We start from the raw sequence: 20,047 nt of genomic DNA, 5'->3' as shown, positions 1-20,047 counted from the left end.
GAATAGTGATTGGAACCGATCGTTGTTCTGTATGCAGCTCGTTGTTAACTCCGACAATTACCCACATATCGCCCTATCTCAGCACTGAAAAGGTTAAGTGAGAGACAGGGTTACACTTGTCTCCGTTTGGATAAGCGGCCCTCCCAAACACTCTTGATCTTTCGCTGAAACCCGATCCTGTATTCATTCCGGTAGACTGTGTTCAATAATGCAGTGTCTGTTTTCTTTTCTCTCCGCAGTGAACTTAACGGCGATTGTGATCCTGTCCCGGGGAAAGTGCGGCCTCTCTACCTGCACCACTCGCTACCTGGTGGCCATGGCAGCGGCGGATCTACTGACCGTCGTTACCGAGGTCATATTGCGTCAAATCATATATAATTACTATCCGTGGACTTTTCTCAGCATTACCCCTGTGTGCAGAGTTATCGAGGTACTGAGGTTCACAGCCACATACTCTTCTGTCTGGTTCACCGTCACCTTCACCTTTGATCGGTTTGTCGCCATTTGCTATCATAAGCTGAAAACAAAATTTTGCACTGGGAAAACTGCGGCTGTAGTTCTAATAACAGCCGGCGTGCTGTCCTTTCTGAAAACTGTTCCCCGCTTCTTCATCTGGGAACCCAGGGAGACTATCAACAATGTACCGTGGTTCTGTAAAATCATGGACTATATTTCCAGTGACCCCTGGTGGAGAGTAGATGGTTGGCTCGATACAGTTTTAAATCCGTTCATCCCTTTCGCTGTGATTCTGCTGCTCAACGCTCTGACGGTCCGGCACATTGTTGTGGCCAGTCGTGTCCGTAAGGAGCTGAAGGGTCAGAGCAAGGGGGAGAACAGCAGAGACCCGGAGATGGAGAGCCGGAGGAGGTCTGTGGTTTTACTCTTCACAATCTCCGGCAGCTTCATCCTCCTGTGGGTGACGAACGTAGTAAATTTCATGTATTATGAGATCAAAGGAATAGGGTTTAATTTCAATGATTCTGAATGGATCTTTCATCACGTCGGAGCCTTGCTGAAGAATTTCAGCTGCTGCACGAACACATTTATTTACGCCGTGACTCAGTCGAAATTCAGGGAGCAGATGATCAGCGCGGTGAAGTATCCTATCATCACCGTCCGTCAGTTGATTAATAAAGCCTCGCATTGAGAACAAACCAGAGCGTACAGCAGCGTCTCCTGTCTGGGTACGAGCTCCTTACGCTCACCGCTTGACCTCACAGGTGATATTCCTGGGTGCTTTGTCGCATCAACTGGCAGCCCCGGGATACTAGGGGCATCAGCCCCTGGTGTGGAATACAAGAGGAGGGAGGAGAGGGTATCGCGATCGAGTGAGACGGGCATGTGGTTGCGAAGGGTAGTCGTGAGGGAATGGCTAAGTGAGGTGGTGAACAGAGAGTGGTGCTGGCGTGCGGTTGGTGAGATTGGGAGAACGAGAGAAATAAAATGTGTGTGTGTGTGTGTGTGTGTGTGTGTGTGTGTGTGTGTGTGTGTGTGTGTGTGTGTGTGTGTGTGTGTGTGTGTGTGTGTGTGTGTGTGTGTGTGTGTGTGTATGAGAGAGAGCGAAATGTGGATAAACTGGAAGGAGTGTAGAAACGATTTACGAGAATGCCGCCAGTACGAGGGGGCCTGTGTCATAGGGAGAGTTTGGCCAGGTTGGGTGATTATTGCTTGGAACCTACAAGAGTGAGAAGGAACCAAATGGCAACGATTAAAGGTAGCAGAAATTCGGAGAAGGAGGACGGTGACTGTTCAAGGTCCTGCTTATAACTGGCGTCTACAAAAGAGCCCCACTGGAGTGACCAGCCTTGTTTCTATGTTCTACCCACAGTAACTGCAAGGTTTGTGGGAGGGGAGGGAATTCACATGCCTCTTCTTATTCTTGCAAATCAGTACATGGTGGAGTGGCGGGGTTCCATTTCTGGGATCAGTGCACAGTCACTGTAGGGTCGTTGGATTTTGTGAGTAAAACGTACCCGAGTCGTTTTAAGTGTTTTACACAGGCCGCAGCACTTTACTTCCATTACGACCAAAACCGAAAGCAATCGCCCTGCCCTGACGTCACTACTTTTAAAGTGAGCACAGCAACTTAATGACCGTGCTTGTGAATTATGTCGAACGTTCTATTATGAACGATATGTGTTATTTGTCACCCTTTACAATTCTCTACAATTGCTTCGCAACACCGGAGCCTGCGGTTGGGACGGGGAGAATCATTGCTGAATCACCTCAGTTTTGGGATCAGTTCGGTGTCACTACACAGTCTCCTTCTGACTCGAGTCCTCCAGTCGCGGAAACAAAAGTCGTGAATATTTTCTGGGCCTTTCGGGGTTAATCACGCCCTTGCTGAGGCGGTCGATAGCAGATGCACAGAGTTGTGGCCTCTCACCTAGATAAACCCGTTTACCATGTTCACTGTTTTTTTCTGAACCAATTGGTTTGGCAATTTCATGTCTTACGAATCCAATTCCATCTGCATGCACAAGGTCCACCTGTCTCCATTCAAGTGATATCTAATAGCGTCCATCGTATCTGCACCAACCAGCATCCCTTCCATTCACTCCAGACACCCACCACTATGAGCAACCTGAAACGCACATCTACCTTAAACATTCTGAGATCGGTTCAACATTACCTTCTTATGTGTTTTTTTTACAATAACACTGTAGGGCAAAGATACAACATTACACCCGATTACAAAATAAGTAAATAGTGCTTAACCAGGATGTTCAAGTTTATTGATATTTTTCCTGTGGATAGGTGACAAGAACCGCACACGATACTCCAAGTTTTTTTTTTTGAGAAGCTATACAATTTCAACATAGCATCAAAATTCTTGCACTCGGTACTTTACTTTATGAAGGCCAATGTGCCAACTTTTTCCTATCACCCTATCTACAACCCTCTGTAGGAATTATAGAATCGACCTCTTAGATCTCCTCGCTCACCTCGATATCCCACCATTCTCTGTGTAAATCCTATCCTCTACAGTCACACAACTTACAACACCTCACTCTTGTCTGCATAAAATTCCACCTCCCATGTTTCAGCCCATGTTAATATTGTTTCATTCATGCTGCAATTTTGATAAAATACTTCGCTGTCAACAGCATTCTAAATCCCGGAGTCATCTGCAATTCAGTATACCATATGAACAATGATATCCAACTTCGTACATAATCCCGTCTCTTAGAGCACCTTCCAATAATTTAACCACGACCGATGTCAGGCTCATTTGCCACCAATTGAACTGTTTATTCTTTGAGACTTTCCGGAACAACGTAAGAACATTAGATATCCTCTGGCAGCTTACTCTTGGCTCAGGACATTTGAAATACCTCTGCCATGGCACCTGCAGTTTATACACCAGCCTCTCACAACTGCCAAGATGACACCCTGTCAGGATCTGGACATTTATCCGACATAATTTGCCTCAAGTCAGCAATAATCCCCTCTTAGAACATAGAACATGGAACAGACACTTCGGCCCACAATATTATGCCGACCCACCAAAAAGCAATTAAAAAAAACTAATTCCTCCTACATACACAATGCCCATCTTCTATATCTCTCAATATCCTCATTTTAATGTACCTATCCAAAAGTCTCTTAAACGCCTCAAATGTATATGTCACTACCACCATACCAGGCAACGCATTCCAGTCATCCACCACTCTGTCAGTAAAAAAGAAAACGTATACCTCGTATCCCCTTAATAACTCCCCCCTCACACCTCCAAAGTATGACCTCTGGCACTTGAGGTTTATACTCCTGGAAAAATATCCTCGCTGTCTGTATCTATGCCTCTTATAATCTTACAAACTCTTATCAGAACTCCCCTCAGCCTCCGCTGCTTCCAGAGGAAACAACCCATATTTGTCCATCATTGCTTGATAGCTCATGCCTTCTAAAGCAGGCAGTCTCCTGATAAACCTTGTCTGCTCCTTCCCCAAAGCCACAACACATCGCTCCTATTGTGCGGCAAGCAGAACTGTATGCAATCATCCGCCATGATTCGTATGTGGTCCACCATCTCACTACTGATTTGACACATTTTTGACCATGTGCTGTGCCCCAAACAAATACAGATACGATATATATACTTACGATCCCCCGTCTAATTTGATTCCATCCATAACTGACGATTCAGATCGCCAAGATCACCAGTCTGGTCCCTTGAATTCATATATCTCTGGGGATTCTACTTATCTGCCCGAAAAAAAAAATCAATGCCATCTTTAGTTCTAAATTTTCTCTTTAATGTCACATGCATACTTCCCAGGCTATTCATTTGATCCTAACTGGCGATGCCTGATATGCACCTTATCCTCCTTCGTAGCCAAGGCCTTAATATCTCTCGAAAATCAAAATTCGTTATAGTCTTACTTTTTATTCCACGCACTCTGTACGCTCAATGTTTTAATTGTGAAGGTTTCCTTACTAAGCATATTAACCCAATCCATACCGCCCTGAACTCTTCCAATGCCATCACAATTGGCATTTTTCATCAATGTAGAATCACAATCCAAGGTCTAGTTAAATTATTCTCCATAATTATCCCGAAAGTAATGGAACTGTGATCACGAGATCCAAAGCGTTCTCTGACACATAACTCTGACACCTGTAAATAACGAACTCTCATCCTCTTCCCTGATGTCCACGATTGAAGATGTCTCTGACCCTGGCACTATCAACCGATAACAGGTGTTTCTTATTTCTCCAAAGATATCCAATGATTTTTCAGGCAAGATTTTCCCTTGAAGAGGACATGGTTACCATGGCCTATTTTATCGTCTGCCTCCAAGTACTGTGAGACCTCATGGTTAATAATGGTCTCCAACATCTTCACAACTACTTTGGCTCTAATCTTGGCTTTGATTTCTCTTGATGGCTACGGTTGTGAATACTTCTGTCACGGTCCCGGCCGTTAATTCCACAAATTTTCCCAATTCCCATTGATTGCGGCACACGTTTCTCATCTAGACCTGCATTATAAATATACCGGCTCTACATCCACATCCACTCATCGCCAGATCGTTGTTTTAGCCAGTGTGGTAAATCACGTTCCCGGCCGCTTAGGATTGTGTATTCGAGGTTTTACTTCAGTACCGAGTTTTACCTGTGTAACTCTGTCTCTCCGTGTCAGGATAAGTGTTGCCTGCCGTTTGTCTTTCCATTTGCCGCTCCGTGTTAAGGTAAGTGTTGCCTGCCATTTGTCTTTCCAGTTGCCGCTCCCTGTCAGGATAAGTGTTGCCTGCCTCCTGTTTCCTATTTGTAGTTCAGCTCCAGCAACGCGCTGGGTGAAGAAAATTTTTGCCTGCCTCCTGCTTTTCCGTTCACCCTCTTGTTTGCCGTTCAGGTCCCGCCACGCTCACGCCCTCGTCTGCATCCTAACTCTATCTTCCTGCCAGTGACCTGCATTTCAGTTCGCCCATTCTCTGCAACAACTGCTTCCTTCTTAGACTGATTCTTCCTTCTAATACTTCTTCCTCTTTGGGATGTGTATTTCCCGTGCCTTCTGAAATGCTTCCAGAAGTTCCAGCCACTGCTGCTGTGCTGTTATTTCTTCCAGTGTCCTTTTCCATTCTATTCTGGCCAGCTCCTTTCTCATACCGCTGTAATTCCCTTTACTCCACTGTTTTACTTTTTTTCTACTATTTGACTTTAGCTTCTACTTCTCAAATTTTAGTGTGAATTCCATCAATGTATGATTACTTGCCCCTGACGCTTCTTTTACCTTCAACTTTCTAATCAATTCTGGTTCGTTGTAATCTAGAATCTACAACCGATAATAGATTAGCTGATCCCCGATTGGTCTCAACCACGAGCTGCTCTAAATAATATGTCTCGTAGACACTTTAGAAATTCTCCCTCCTGTAATCCAGCATTAACCTGATTTTCTAAGTCTACCTACCTATTGAAGTCCCCTGTGACCATTTTAATATTGCCCTTAAGGCATGCATTTTCTGCCTCCCGATGTGATTTGTAGACCGCATCCTTACTGCTGTTTCAGGGTCCGTATACAGCTCCGATCAGGGTCATTTGAACCTTGCAGTTCCCTTGCTCTATCCACAATGATTCAACTCTTTCCGGCCCTACGTCAACTCTTTCTAATGGACTGATTTACTTTTTTTTTTACTGACAGTGGAGGAACCCCTCACCCTCTGCATTCCCGCATGTGCCTTCGATACCAGGTGTATCCTTGGACACTAAGCTCACAGTTATAATCTTCTTTTTGCTACGATTCAGTGATGCCGACATAACAAGTGCCAATCCGCAACTATGCTGAAAATTCCTTTATATTTTTCGGTGTACTGCACGCATTCAAATATAACACCAGGAAAGTCAGAGAGACTGGGAGAGATGGACGTGCAAAATTGGTCGAAGAGAGAGTTACTGGGACGAGAGTCATCACGGATCCGGCTGTCCCTGCATATCAGAACACATTGCTCAGGTATTTATCAGCGCCGCTCCCTTGCCAGCAAATAAAACCGCCAATAATGCCACAACTTATGAACTGCATAACAAATACCTGAAAAGCGCAATCATTAATGTACATGTCGGTTCCCTGCACAACTGGAGATGAGGGATGTGCCGCGGACAGAATTTCCTGCAACTTCTCGTTGTCGACTTGATTTTACTGGTTATGGTTTAGTTGAGAGAGACCAACGACTGACCCGACTGATGACGAAGCATCAAGCCATCGAGCCTCGGCATTTGCTACTATTTCCGTCGTATTATTAGGGGTGAACAGGCGGGTCAGGAAAAGTATTCACAGAATGTGTAACATCGGATTAGGCCGTGTTTATCTTTATGAGAGAAACACAGAAAGCGAATGCTTTCCCGTCACATTTTAAATAAATTTTTAGCTCAACTAAATGAAATCCGGTATTATTTACTAGCCAAACATCTTACTCTTCTTTATTTAGTCGTTCCGCACGAGAACGATTCAGGACATTGTTCAGAGGATAAAGAAGCTAAATTATGAAAAGACGTGCAGCTTGTATTAGGTGGGTGTAGATAATGGAACCCACCGGGGATATCGAGACGTCATTACTTACATATTTACACAGTAAATACTATCTTTGTTCCGCTGTCTCATCCCAGGAAAAAACAGTAAAGGTAATGGGTAAAATACCTCGTGCACAAGTAAACAAACGTTTACTATACTTAGCCATTGCGTGAGAATTTTTTTTGTAGTTTCGACCACGCTGTGTACAAGATAGAATTATGATGCATCACCAATCGGATTAATAAGTCAAAAAGAGATGTAGTTTATCCTTTGTAGCTTGGCATTTACAGAATCGTGGAATACGCCCAGTTATGTGTTTGTGTACAATAAATATAAGACATGTTTTTTTCTCCTAAAAGATTTTAAAATGATGTGTAAATATTGCTCCAAATAACAGAGACCATTGCAAGGATCGGAATAACGGCGCCATGCAGATGGGCAGTGATGTGTAACACAGCCTGGTGAATGTGCCCGACTCTCCACTAAGTCCACTCGCCTCCCGCAAACCACTACCGAGATTGGGATCGCACGGTCGTCCATATGGACCAGGCAGTTTGACTCTACTGGTGGAACATCGGAAGTGTTACGGGCCGGGGTTATTGTTCCAAAAGGCACTTCTGTTCAATAAAAAATGATCTACGCTGCAGTTTTATAAACACATCACTGAGCACGCAGATGTCATCATTGTTTCTCCAGAATCATTGCAGAGCTGAAATGGTGACATAATTTCTGGCCAGGCTGACGTCGTTGATTATGGTGATAATGTTATTGTCCCCTGTGGAGTTAATTGATCAAATTGATGATGTCACAGTGTACCATCGCTATTCACTGAAATGCATTCTGACGGCGTACATATTTTAAGTGTCTCCTTCATGTAAAAACAAGTCAGCTGCTGATTTATCCGACTGTCTGTGAGATCGCTGGAGTCAGCCGATCACAGGTGATTTACATCAAAGATATCAAAGCGTGCAGTCCCATGTTCTCTACAATACTGACTTCAGTTGTTGTCTGTGTGGACGGAATTGGCATTACTCCCCAAACAGTGGCTCTAATAAGCTCCCAGGCAGTGGATTATTCCGGACGTTACCTCCTTCAAATACAGAATCACTGCCTCCCTCATGCATCGGCTTTTATCTGAAACGTACAGCGGGTAAGTCGTAATCATGACGTCAGTAGATCCCAATTTGTCAACATGCAACAGGTCTCGTTCCTATGTCGATAAGTCACTAAAATGCAGATTGGCAATAATATGGAATGAACGCAAATAGATATATCGCATTCGGAATGATCAGACGAAGGAGAGAAGTGATTAAACAACGCAATGATATAATCTTATTGCAACTTCAGCTTCAGCACAAGCAACGTTTCAAATACTTAAAGACAAGAGATTCACCAGATGCCGAAAATCCAGAGTCACACACAAAATGCTGGAAGAAAAAACCTCAACAGGTTAAGCAGCATCCATGGAAATAAATAAACTGCCAATATTTCGAGTGAAGACCCTTCATTCGGACACGATAGAAAGGGGAAGATGGGAGAGTACGAAGATGGTAGCGGTGGTGGGGGGGCGGGTGGTAGCGGTGGTCGTAAGAAGGACAGGTGTGTAGTTGACAGGTGGAACCAGGTGGGGGAGCCATCCTTCTTATTCAGCCCTACGCCTTTTGCATTGTATCACCACCCAGCTTCTTACTTCATCTCTCTCCCCCACCAACCGGGCTTCAACAATCACCTTCTCTACCGCATTTCTTCATCCTCCCCACCTTGTTATTCTGGCGGCTTGCCTCTTCGTTTCCAGCCCGAATGAAGTGCCTCGGCCTGGAATGCCGGCTGCTTACTAACTTCCATAGATGCTGCCTGACCTGCTGAATTCCTCCAGCATTGTGCATCTGTTGCAATGTTTCAAATTCCACGTACATGGTAAACTTGCTTCCAGGAGGATAAATCCGAATCCCCAGCTTCTCCAATACACCCGCCGGTGCAAATACACAAACCGGGATAACCGTCTCACCCAGCGAGACGTGAATGTGTTCAATGGTGTCGTGTAAGGGGAAAGGAGATGCAAAGGGATCCAAGGAGGAACATTTTCAACCCGATGTCGGATCGATTTTAGAATCCACTCAGTAAGGTGATTGGTATTGGTGGAGGGAGTTAAACTTAAAATGTTTAGAAGTATGTACTGCACAGTCGGCTGGCAAGGACACCAAGCATGCGGCAACAGCTTGACTGCACTTCTGGAAAATGACGGCTAACAAAGGCATACCCTTCGCGGCAATAAATACAATCGTCGCCATTTTAGAAGCTAATCACTGAATCTACTGACAATGTCACTGCTGATCCAGAAACACCAGTGACTGCACTGGGTGTGTATTCCACTGACCCAGATCCTGCCCTGGCCGCACTGATAACATCACTGTCTACCCAGAGCCATTGATGTCTACACTGGGAAATGACTACTCTACAGTTCAATCATTTTCCACAATGGCAATGTCACTGCTGATCCAGAAACACCAGTGACTGCACTGGGTGTGTATTCCACTGACCCAGACCCTGCCCCGGCCGTACTGATAACATCACTGTCTACCCAGAGCCATCGATGTCTACACTGGGAAATGACTACTCTACAGTTCAGTCATTTTCCACAATGGCAATGTCACTGCTGATCCAGAAACACCAGTGACTGTACTGGGTGTGTATTCCACTGACAGAGATCCTGCCCTGGCCGCACTGATAACATCACTGTCTACCCAGAGCCATCGATGTCTACACTGGGAAATGACTACTCTACAGTTCAGTCATTTTCCACAATGGCAATGTCACTGCTGATCCAGAAACACCAGTGACTGTACTGGGTGTGTATTCCACTGACCCAGATCCTGCCCTGGCCGCACTGATAACATCACTGTCTACCCAGAGCCATCGATGTCTACACTGGGAAATGACTACTCTACAGTTCAGTCATTTTCCACAATGGAAATGTCGCTGCTAATCCGACCCTATCTCTGAGGACGATTGTATGTATCGTTAAATAAGTCGCTCATCGAGTCTATACGATATTCCTTCCATTATCCTTGAGCTGTCTCAACAAATGTGAAGATGCGTACCAGTGATATCAAACCTGGGTTTAATTGTGATTGCAAATCAACGTTCTGGAAAATTGCTGACGGACGTTCGTTGATCTTGTTGTCAAGCAATATTTTGGATGATTATATTTCACGTCGAAGAGTTTTCGTATGTCCACTGCTCCCGACAGCTTTTCAATTCTGGAGCTCAGTTTTCTATCGAAAAGAAGCCTCGTTTCCTTGCCGTTATCGGCCCTCATATACATTGATATCCAAGTCCCTTTTTTATCTTCTCCTCCCTTTTCACACCTTCGGTTCTAAAAGTTCTGATAATTTCACATCTTTATTGTTTCCTACCTGTCGAAAGTTGAGTTGATTGCAAGTAAATACTCTCAGTCCAATTTTACCAGAAACGTTCCTACTGTACTAAGTTAGCCATCACCACAAGAATCAAAGAATTTTCACAGTACGGAACACTGCCTCGGCCTAACCGATTCATGCTGAGCAAGAAACGTTCCGGAGCTGGACCCATTTGATTGGTTTTTAGTCATATTTTAAAGTCACGTCTCAGTCTACTCCGGTCCAATGTAAAAAGCCAGCGCCTCTTCCCCAGGGCACCACTGCTCAGTACAGGAGGACATGGCTTTAAGATAATGGGAGGGAAGTTTAAGGGGGATATTAGAGGAAGGTTTTTCTCTCAGAGAGTGGTTGGTGCGTGGAATGCACTGCCTGAGTCAGTGGTGGAGGCAGATACACTAGTGAAGTTTAAGAGACTACTAGATAGGTATATGGAGGAATTTAAGGTGGGGGGTTATATGGGAGGCAGAGTTTGAGGGTAGGCACAACATTGTGGGACGAAGGGCCTGTAATGTGCTGTACCATTCTATGTTCTATGTTCTATCTAGTCTCGCTTTGCAAACACATCATAAGACATTGCAGAATGAAGAATTATACAACCATTGTCAATGCTCCAGCAATCGCCTCTACTTTTAACCTCACTGTCCTTTGATAAATTCCAATAGGTTGTGGGAATTTTCAAGCTTAACTATAAAATGTTTCAAAGAATGTTGCGGCCATTCAGTCACTACTTACACTGGAAACGGTATTTCCACGGATGCAGTTCCCAAGACATTTGGAGAAAGTCTGAACACTTCAGGTGCAGTAAATGAAAATGCTGGAACAAAGTCCAACAGGGATCACATCAGACTCCGTTCACAGATCTGCAACACTCACTCTTCCATTTCCCATTTCATAGCAAGTTAATGTGAAATGTGTTTAAGAGACTGCTTCATGCTGTACGGCGTACACCTCTGAGACTGAGTCAAGTGCCAATCGGAAGTGGTAGAAGATTCAGAGTGCTCACTAGAAAAGCAAACAGTCACACGCACATCAGCTTCTGAAGCCACCGGTTTGGTTTTGAAATAAGGCCGTGAGAGGTCCAGTCGTATGATTAAGATGCCCCGGCTCCGACACCGAACGAGAATCACGCCGACAAAGGAGAGGGGACTTTGTCCTGATGTTAGTCGGGGAACAACAGCGTTTGTCTCCGGTTGCTGGAGCGGAACGTCACCCTGGGGAGCTGCCAACGGCCGCAGCGGGGAGCTACACTGTTAGCAGCCGCCAACAAACTCAGTCCAAGCTGGCAGATTAACTCCAAAGGAAACTTCCACACTAAAACAGCCACTCACTCAGATGTCCAAGAGACATTTTGAACCACCTGCAAAGTATCTCACGAACTTAATACAGCAGTTTCCCTCGATTTCTCTCAGCTCATTCAGAACGGCTCCACGCTGTGTCTGACCCCTCTTTATACAAAATATTTTGATTACAAATTCAGTGCCATATGTAAAAAAACAGTGAATAAACACAGACACTACACCACAAGTACAAAATACACATTAAAGTAAAATGTTTCCATCTGTGTCAATGATGGCAATAGCCCTCGGCGGAGCCCAACAGTCCCGGAACGCCGCTATGGTAGCCGTCCACTGTGCGTGTTCCTTCACAATATTTACCTAAGCACGACGATATCCTCTAAGCATTGCTACACAGTCTCCCAGGGCAGATCATCCCACCACCCTTTACCAATCCCCACGGATGGCTGATTTCCCCAGCCACAGAAGAAAGTTGTTCAGGACATTCTCGTCCCTCTATGCCCCACTCCTTACTGGATGACCGTATATGAACAGGGTGGGGCTAAAATGCAAACGCAATGCAGAGACAGTGGACAAGGGCAAGGGTGTGGAGCAGCAGCACATAAAAATCGTTCCTACTTGCATCCCTGAATGGGACTGTAGATGTCGAGGAGAAACGGTTCAAGCTGTGTGTACTCGGCTCTCGGAAAAGATTGTGGGGCCTGGGCCCGACAAACAGCTCAGCCTGGGACGGTTCACACACCTGAGCCGCGCCGACATCCACTGAGGTAGGGCAAGAGTCGGCCAGAACTCTGACCTGTGCCAGAGGAGGGGATTCCCGGCCTGAGGCAACCATGTTCCAGACTCTCAGTAGGTCCTGATAAAAGCCGGGCAGACTCCGCAAAGCAGTACGGCTGACGCCCGCCGGTGGTAGCCGCATGTCTTCGTGAAGACAGCAGCCCTCCGGAGGAAGAAAGTCGCCAACACGTATCACCTGGGAGGGTGTTCGGCGTCCAGGAATCTCTGCAGAGTCCTGAGGCAGAGAGCCGCCAGTCGAGTACGTACACACACCAGCGACTGTCCACACTCTCCCACTGGGAGACTCAAGACCGCTGCAGAGACCCAGTGTTTCCTGTTGCCCCAGAAGAAGTCCACTAACTTCCTCTGCATTCTTGCAACAAACGGAGCAGGAGGGGCCAAGATGACCATCCGATACCACAACATGGAGGCCACCAGCTGGTTTATGACCACCAGCCTGCCTCGATAGGAAAGCACCCTGAGAAGGCCTGACCAGCGCCCCAGCCGGCCATAACTTTCGTCTCCAGGTCCTGTCAGTTCTCCAGCCAGGTCTCCCCAGAAGGACTCAGGTAGACTCCCAGATAGAGGAGATGTCTAGTGCTCCACTCAAAAGCCCTCATCTCCTCTGACAGGGAGTCCACCTGCCACTGACCCATTAAGAGTCCGGAACATTTCGTCCAGTTGATCCTAGCGGAGGATGCTGCGGAGAAAACTTCTTGGCACTCGCGCATCCTCCGTAGGTCATTGGGATCTGTCATCATGAGGAGTACATCATCGGCGTAGGCCGACGGGACGACCTCCATATCCGGTTCACGCAGAACCAGACCTGTCAGCCTTCACCGTAGGAGGCTCAGGAATAGCTCGACACAGATCGCTACAATTGACCGGACATGGGGCATCCCTGACGTACTCCTCTCCTGAAGGGAATGGGTGCTGCCAGTGATCCATTGACCTTAACAAGGCACTCCACGGCAGAGTATAGGAGCCGAACTCGGGCCACAAAGTGTGGTCCGAGTCCAAAGGCCTGCAGAGTGCCCACCAGGAAACTGTGGTCTACCCGGTCAAACGACTTCTCCCGGTCAAGAGAAAGAAACGCTGCCCGGCACCCAGTCTCCCGCTGCAGGTGGATCAGGTCCCGTACTAGGTGGACATTGTCCTGAATGGAGCGGCCCGGGACCGTGTAAGATTGGTCAGGATGAATAACCTGTCTCAGTACTAAACCAAAATGGTTGGCCATTGCCCGGGCGAAGATCTTGTAGTCCGCACACAAGAGGGAGACCGGGCGCCAGTTCTTTAGCAGGCGAAGGTCTCCCTTCTTGGGCAGCAGGACCACAACAGCTCTCCGCCATGAGAGGGGCATTTCCCCGCTGACTAGGCAGTCCCCGAGAACAAGCCTATAATCGACCCCCAGGACATCCCAAAAAGCCTGATAAAACTCTACACTCAGACCATCTAAGCCAAGGGATTTACCCCTCCGGAGTTGCCGAAGAGCAGTAGACAGCTCCTCCCGAGTCAGGGAAACGTCCAGACGCGCTGTGTCTTCTGGGCTGACCTTTGGTAAATCTACCCAGCCCTCTCTGCACGCCCCCGCATTTGACGGATCTGGTGAGAATAAGGACCGATAGAAAGTGCGAACTTCTTTGATAATTTCGTCGGGGTCTGTGATGGAGGAGCCATCAGCAGCCAGTAGCTCCACCAGCTGCTTTAGAACTCCCCACCACTTCTCCAACGAGTAGAAGAAGGGTGAGCCGCGGTCCAAATCTTGCAGCATTTGGATCCGCGACCTCACATATGCACCTCGGGACTGCTGAAGCTGCAGATGCCTGAGTGCGTCCTTCTTCTCCTGGTATTCCTGCCACATTTGATGGTCTCCACCGGTCGGACCAAGACGGGACTCTAGATCAAGCAACGCTCTCTCAAGCCGCTCAATCTCAGAGCCCTGCCTCTTTGTCGACCCCCTAGTGTACTCCCGACATAAAAACCGGATGTGGGCTTTGCCCACATCCCACCACAGCCGTAGGGAGCTGGACTCTCTCCGTCTCTCTCTCCAGGTGGCCCAGAACGCTCGGAATGAATCCCAGAATCGGCTGTCCTCCAGCAGCCGGTTGATAAAGCGCCAATACCCGGATCACACCCGAGGGTGCAGAGGAGTAAATTCCATCCACACAAGGTGATGATCGGAGCACGACACCGGCCGCATGGAGGACGCAGACACGCGGGAGACATAAGCCCGAGAGATATACAGGCGGTCTATCCGGGAACTCCCTTCTCTAGATCTTCTGGAGAAGGTGCTAGAGTCGGGGTGAAGATTCCGCCAGCTGTCCACCAAGCCAAAGGAGCCGACTAGCTCCTTTAACTTTTTCGCCGATGCTGGGTCGCGTTGGAGGCCCGAGCGGTCCTCCACCTCGAGGGTACAGTTGAAGTCTCCCCCGAGGATGACGCAGTCCCCCGGATCGATGGAACTCAACAAGGTGAATAGCTGACAGAATAGGCGCGTCTGCATCACCCCGCGCCTCAGAGCATACACGTTGATAAAATGCAACGGTACTCCATCCAGTCGCACAGCAAGGTGGAGCAGACGGCCGGGCACAACATCTTGGGACTCCTACAATTTCTGGCCGAAAGTTTGGGACCAACAGGATCGCAACCCCAGTAGAGTTGGAGCTAAGGTGACTCATGTAGACCCCGCCCTGCCACTCCAGGAGACAAGCGGACTCGTCCCCCGGGTTGGTATGGGTTTCCTGTAGGAAACTCACCGCGTATCTCCCATCCCTGAGGACTGAGAGATTGTTATATCTACGGAAAGAGCCCCTGCTACCGTTTACATTAAGACCAGCTATGCTAAGTTTCATTTCGGGAGCACACCAGGCCTCAACACCAGTACCCTTCCCACTGAGAGCGGTAGCGCCCTCAGCCGCACTATCCCGAAGAAAACCAAGAACATTCTTTGCTTTCGGGGCCCGACTGCTGTCATCGTTACCCTGTGACCCACCATCTCCCGAAGGAGCCAGGCTGCTTTCCACCCTGATGTCCCTCACCAGGTCATCCAGGAAGGATTTCAGCTGCCGTCTGTCATTCCCCGACACAACCTTCCCCTTCCCCTTCCGTCCGAGGATGACTCGCAGGGACTTCACCAGCCTCGGCATGCTAGGCCAGCGAAGCGAGGCTAGTTTAGGCCGATGCTTTGCACCCACAGAGGAGTGAATAAACTCTCTGATCTCCTCCACAGGTATCAATGGGGATTTTACAGGAGGGACGAGGATGTCCATTGTCTCGCTATCAAAAGAGTCTCCCTCCAACCCCTCACTGCAGACAGATTCCCCATCTTCCTCCTCATGTGGTCTATAAGTTGGTTGCACTTGTAACCCACATTGCGCAGCGTGTACCTCCCTCATACCTTCCCGCTCTACCGTCGCATCGGTCTTATCCACAGTTACGACTATGGAGGGAAAATCCCCAGGGACTCCCTGCAGGCCATTAGTTGTTGGGGTCGGCATTCAGGTTATATCACCCTCCCCAGTAGACAGGTATGAAGGGGACCCCAGCAGCTCTGGTCCAATGGATTCACCGGCAGCCTGATGCTGACAGTGAGAGAGCTTGGTCTCCTCTCCGCTCATACTGTTTAATACACTTGCCTCCAGGGAAGCGCTTACTGCTAGGTCTTGGGTGGATGGGTCCAGGTTTGTTTTAGTTGTGTAAACAGGCCTAGCAGTAGCTTCCTGCACAACCACACTACCTACCACAGGACTGGTGGCTACATCTGGGGAGTCAGCCACCCGGATTCCCACCACCTCCTGGGACTGCCCCGCATCTACAGTCACTGCCCTCTTGGGGGGCATTCCTTTCTCCTCTTCAAGCCGGAGCAGCACACAGGTGCGGGATTCACCAATACTCTCCGCTTCCATCACCCCGTCCGACTGTGCACTTCCCCGAGCCTTCCGGTACACTGCAGGGCAAATGAGCATGGGTTCTGCTGTCTCGGGGGCCGACTTCTTAGTGTGTTTGGAATTCTTCTTCGCTTTCTTGCCCCGCACAGGCTCCACACCGTCCTCCGCCTGAAACTCCCTGCACGTAGCCTCAGGAACTCCACCTGACCCACGGGAGCAGGAGCATGGACTGAAACAGACGTAGGAATAGGGGCAGGGGCAGGGGCAGGTGTAGGCGCAGGAATGGGATTAGTGGCGGAGGTAGCTGGGGCACTGGATCACGAGGTGAACTCCCTAGGTTTTCGGGTGTTAGGACAGTCCCTCCGAAAGTGCCCCGCACGCATGGCACCGTGGGCGCTCAGAGCTCCAATACCCCTGATAATCTACCCCCTCGTGCCGGACAGTAAACCAGCCCTCAACTTCGTCCTCCTTTTCCAGCTGCATGAAACACCTTTCGCCGGAAAGAGATTACGGTACGGAGCGTGCATCTCCTGAATTTGTGCCTGATGGCAGTTATTTCTGACCTTACTTGCCCCAAGCGTGCTCATGCGGGAAAGGTCCTCGTTGCGGATGAAAGGCTTTACGTGACCAAGGGCGATGCATTATGTGGGAGCTGTCACCAGCACCATCTGTAAAAATATGTTTTACACCGTGATCCCCCTACTGAGAGCCCGATGTACCAACTCATCATTCCTCAGAAAAAACACTGCCTTACCGAACAGTTTCTCGGTGGTCAAAACACCATCTCTCCCCAACAAGTCCTCCATAGCCTCCGCGCATATTTCCAGGGTAGTTCCAGGACGCAAAATACATTGCACCCCGCGTTCCACTTTCTCCGACCGAAACAGGGCGTTGTCCGAGGTTGGAGAGGCAGCCGCCTTTGCATAACTCCCCGAAGGCCTGCGACTCCCTGGAGACCGGTCCGGCATGTTGCTTCTATGTCCGAGTCGAGAATGATACGGTGGTGGTGCTGCTTATAAAGTCCTGGAGCGAGTTGAGTAACTGTCCGGAAAAGTTTGTACTCGACAGTACCTTGCTGGCTCAGTGCCAGAAATTCCAACGCCAGGAAAGGCTCCGTTCGTCCTGCAGAAACTCCAGGCCGTAGAGGCCGAGATATCTCAAACAATGTTTCGGCTCCTAAAGCGAAAGTGAGTCACGGCGATAAATATAGAAGGAGGTTGCCCCGATGTCAGTGGGGGCGAAAATAGCGTTTGTCTCCAGTTTTCCGAGCGACCCGGCTACCTGGAGAGTTGCCAGCGGCCACAGCAGGGAGCTACGCAGTTCGCAGCCGTCAATGAACCCAGTCCAGACAGGCAGAAAAACTCCAAACGAAGCACCCACACAAACCAGCCGCTCACATAAATGTCCAAGAGACGTTTCATACCATCTCCAAAGTAACTCACGACCTTAATACAGCAGTTTTCATCGATTTCTCCCAGCGCATTCAGAACAGCTCCACTCTGTGTGTGATCCCGGGAGTGTGTGTTGGGAGCAGTGGAGGGAGATTCACTCTGTGTCTGACTCCGGGAGTGTGTGATGCGACGATGTGGTGTTAGCTACACTCAGTGTATCACCATGGGAGTGTGTGATGTGATGGTTTCGAGGGGGCTTCGCTCTGTGTCTGACACCAGGGGTGTGTGATCGGATGGTTTCCAGGGAGCATCACTCTGAGCCTGACCCCAGGAGTGTGTGATGGGACAGTGCGGAGGGACATTCACTCTGTGTCTGACTCCCGGAGTGTGTGGTGTGACGGAGTGTAGAGAGTTTCACTCTGTATCTGACCCTGGGAATTTATGATCGGACGGTGTCTAGGGAATCTCACTATATATCTGACCCTGAGAATTTATGATGGGACGGTGTCTAGGGAGATTCACTCTGTGTCTGACCCCGCTAGTGTTATGGGACCGCTTGGACGGAGCTTCACTCTGGGTCTGTCCAGGGAATTGTTTGATTGGACGGTTTGGAGGGAGCTTCAATCTGTGTCTGACACCGAGAGTGTGTGATGGGACAGTGTCTAGGGAGATTCACTCTGTGTCTGACTCCGGGAGTGTGTGATGCAACGATGTGGTGGCAGCTACACTCAGTGTATCACCATGGGAGTGTGTGATGTGATGGTTTCCAGGGAGCTTCGCTCTGTGTCTGACCACAGGAGTGTGTGATGGGACGGTGTGGAGGGAGATTCAATCTGCATGTGACCCCGGGAGTGTGTGATTGGAGAAGTGGAGGAATCTTCTCTCTGAGTCTTACCCCGTGAGTGTGTGATGGGATTTTGAGGGGTGTGATTAACTATGTGTCTAACTCCGGGTGTGTGTGATGGGGCGGAGGGGAGGGAGTTTCACTCTCTGTCTGACCCGGAGGGAGTTTATGATGGGATGGTTTGGAGTGAACTTCCCCCTGAGTCTGACCACGGGTGTGTGTGATGGGACGATGCAGAGGGAGATTCACTTCGTGTCTGACCCCTTGACGATGTGATGGGACTGTGCGGAGGGAGCTTCAGTTTGTGTCTGACCCCTGGAATGTGTGGTGTGACGGAGTGTAGAGATCTTCACACTGTAACTGACCCCCGGAATTTATAATGGGTCGGTGTGGAGGAAGGTTCATTTTGTGTCTGACCCCGGGAGTGTGTGATGGGACCGCTTGGACGGAGCTTCACTCTGGGTCTGTCCTGGGAATTGTGTGATTGGACGCTTTGGAGGGAGATTCACTCTGTGTTTGACCCCGGGAGTGTGTGATGGGACAGTGTGGAGGGAGATTCAATCTGCGTGTGACACCGGGAGCGTCTAATGGGAGAAGTGGAGCGAACTTCTCTCTGAGTCTGACCCCCGGTGTGTGCGATGGGATGATGTGGTGGTAGCTTCACTCTGTGTCTGAACCCCAGCTGTGTGTAATCGTACGAATCAGAGGGAGATTCACTTTGTGTCTCACCACAGGAGAGTGTGTTGTGACTGTGTGGAGGGAGATTCTCTCTGTGTCTGATGCCTAGTGTGTGTAATGGGACGATGCGGAGCGAGGTACTATCTGTGTCTAAACTCGGGAGTGTGTGATGTGAGGACTGGAAGGAACTTCTCTCTGAGTCTGACCCCGGGACTGTGTGATGGGACAATGTGGACGCAGCTTTCCACTGTGTCTGACCCTGAGGGAATGTGATCTGTCAGAGTGGAGGGAGATTCGTTCTGTGGCTGACCCCTGGAGTGTGTGATGGGACGGTGTGGAGGGAGATTCGTTCTGTGGCTGACCCCTGGAGTGTGTGATGGGACGGTGTGGAGGGTGATTCACTCCGTGTCTGTCCCCGGGAATGTGTGAGGGGACGGTTAGGAGGGAGATTAACTATGTGTCTGACCCCGGGAGTGTATGATGGGTCAGTGTGGAGGGAGATTCAATCTGTGTGTGTCCCCGGGAATGTGTGATGGGAATGTGTGGAGGGAACTTCGCTCTGCGTCTGACCCCGGGTGTCTGTAATGGGACGATGTGGAGGTAGCTTCATACTGTCTCTGACCCCCGGAGTGTGTGATGGGACGGAGAAGAGGGATCTTCAATCTGTGTCTGTCCCTGAGGGAGTGTTATTGGTCAGTATGGAGGGAGATTCACTCGGTGTCTGACCCCCGGGAGTGTGTGATGGGA

This window comes from Hemitrygon akajei, unplaced genomic scaffold (genome assembly GCF_048418815.1).
Source record: "Hemitrygon akajei unplaced genomic scaffold, sHemAka1.3 Scf000045, whole genome shotgun sequence".
Classification (NCBI taxonomy): domain Eukaryota; kingdom Metazoa; phylum Chordata; class Chondrichthyes; order Myliobatiformes; family Dasyatidae; genus Hemitrygon; species Hemitrygon akajei.
The sequence above is the reverse complement of the archived record's forward strand: the minus strand, read 5'-3'. Positions refer to the sequence as shown.